This window comes from Cydia pomonella, chromosome 15 (assembly GCF_033807575.1).
Source record: "Cydia pomonella isolate Wapato2018A chromosome 15, ilCydPomo1, whole genome shotgun sequence".
Lineage (NCBI taxonomy): Eukaryota > Metazoa > Arthropoda > Insecta > Lepidoptera > Tortricidae > Cydia > Cydia pomonella.
Genome location: NC_084717.1, coordinates 19,019,204 through 19,021,849, shown reverse-complemented (window position 1 = coordinate 19,021,849; position 2,646 = coordinate 19,019,204). Strand labels below are relative to the sequence as shown.

General features: G+C 41.0%; 1 non-coding gene across 1 annotated transcript; it reads left to right on the top strand.

Annotated features, from left to right (window-relative positions):
* The first annotated feature begins 323 nt into the window (after positions 1 to 323).
* Trnat-cgu (transfer RNA threonine (anticodon CGU)) lies at positions 324 to 395 on the top strand. Its single transcript has one exon. It is a non-coding gene; the product is annotated as a tRNA-Thr (tRNA).
* Positions 396 to 2,646: the final 2,251 nt, after the last annotated feature.

Genomic DNA, 2,646 nt, shown 5'->3' with positions numbered 1-2,646 from the left:
AAACAATTGTTCGACTGATAAGTCGCAATAATCTTGTCTATTAATTACTTTAATGCCATTTCTAACGTATATGCAACTTCCACCGTGGCCGATCGTTGATCTACAAAAGTATGATATTAAGTCGAAATTAATGAGAGTTACGGACACTAGCTCATGGCTCTTGAGCCAGTGTTCGGTCATTATATAAACTTAAATAGATATCATACACTACACAAAAAGTGAATCGTGTAGGAGGTGCAAGCACACATTGCTCGCCCTTAGTCGGTCAAAGGCGCCTAGCCTTTCCAAAGAGCATACACCAGAGAATTTGGGACGACCGCCGTGGCCGGGCGGTCTAGTGGTCAGGACGTTAGCCGCGTCAGCTGATGACGCGGGTTCGATTCCCGCCTCGGCCACCGGTGGACTTGGTCACTTTTTCTTAATATTATATATATATATATATCTATTTCAGTTTATAAAGATTTATTATTCACTAGCTTCTGCCCAAACATTTATTTTCGGATCCCTTTGTTTGACATAATTATTGAAATTCATAATGATTGATTGTCAGATTATCATTAGTCATAATTCTGAAACCGTTAACTTCTCAGGATTTTCGTTAGGTTATCCTATAGATAGGTTAGGGTAGGTTTGTTTTATGGCAATCCTGAAAAGTTACGCGTTTCTGAGAAAAAACAAATTATGACCAAAGAAAATTCGGACAAACAATACATTATGACTTAAAACTTTATACGTCCCCAATCCGCATTGGGCTAGCGTGGGGACTATAGCCCAAGCCCTCTTGCGCATGAAAGGAGGCCTGTGTGCTCAGCAGTGGGACGTATAATATACAGGCTGAATTATATAAAACTTTGTGGGAAACAAGAGAGACCCCTTTATTTTATTTTAACCTCCGACGCAAAAATGGTGGTTTTATATGTATGTTTGACGGAAATGTATGAAATCTGATTTACGCGCCTAATTTATGCAATAATCAAAAAATCTAAAGAACTTCAATGTACCCCTACATGGCTAAGGTTAATATATGTAAAAATATTTTACATAATATCAATATCCAGAGAGGAAAATGGGGACTATGTTGGTATGGAGAAGTGGCCGTCTCTTTTTCTCTTAAACACGTTGCAGAGTTTTAGCCTGACTATCGACAAATCTATGTCACACAGAAAATTGTCCAGCCCCATATCGTTATCGGCTATCTGGGTCGGTCACTCGTCAATAATGCAAGCATCGACTGCCGGTCGATGAGCGACGTCACGCTATCATGTCTGGTATGGAATCATTAGGTCGGAGTTTATTGTTTTTAATGAAAAGTAACATTGTTATTATTTTTTTGTTCACGATGCCTTGTATTCGGGTCGGTTAAAACTTTCCCGTCTCTCGTATTAACCTGTACCCCTAGTGTAAATAAATTCGATTTCGAAACGTGACGTACGCGTTTGCGTTTAGTCTCATTTTGTATTGGATTTAGAAAGAGCGCGCCAAGCGGGACGTTTTGGAAACTCAAAATCCTATACAAAATGAGACTTAACGCAAACGCGTTCGTCACGTTATGATGTCGATCAAATTTACACTAGGGGTACTGACTTCAACTAAACTTAACTTTCACGTTTCACATATAAAATGACTTCTACCGCCATCTATGTGCTCAACCTCAACCCAAGCTTGAGTTAAAGCGTGGGCCACATAGGATACTTGATAGCGTTAGTTCTAGACCTACTAGTTCGTTTAGGGCTCCACTAGGATCCACTGATTCCTTATAGATGGCGACACTTTTTAATTATTAATTATCATAAATCAAAGTCAAATGGCGTTCTAAAAGTTTTAATCATGTGTCGAAAGATGGCAGTAAATTTACGTGGCTACAAAGTTTTCTTTGACAATACACCTCTATTTCAAATTCCCTTTCATATTACCAGTGAGTGGATAAGGTGACATTCGGATGTCTGTTTCCTGACAATGTTTTCTTTCAACGAAAAGCAACTGGTAAATACCAAATTATGTTTCGTACATGAGTTCCGAAAAACTCATTGGTACGAGCTGGGGTTTGAACCCGTGACTTCCGGATTGAAAGTCGCACGCCCTTACCGCTAGCCCCCCCTCGTTTTGGACATGTAAGGACGGGCCTTACGGGCAAAATAATGGGGCCAGTACAACGATGTCACGCACATGAATTCGAGCCAATCGTGCAGTCTAACGCCACAACGCGATTAGTTGATGAGTTCGCATAACGCGCGCGATTGGTCGCAACTAGTTGTGTTGACTGCACGATTGGCTCGAATTCGTGAGTGACACCACTGAACTAGCACCATTCTTAGTGCCCGTAAGGCCCGTCCTTAGATATATGTCAATGGTTTTGGGTAATGGGTACTTATCATATTAGATGGTTCTGCCGGCCTAGCCAAGGTGACAATCGCTATCGCTACGACAACGAAACGCTTTGTGTCTCCATCACTCTTCTATTTTTGTGTGACAGTGACAGATGCGTTTCGATCGCTACAGAGCGTAAGCGATTTCGATTTGCACGTTGGCTACGTGGCCAGGTTAATTATCTATTTCAGACATTATCTAAGATTTTCCTAACAAGTCATTGGATTATACCCGTTCTAGACCTAGATGTAGCAAGGTTCCTTTCCGCATTCGTGCACA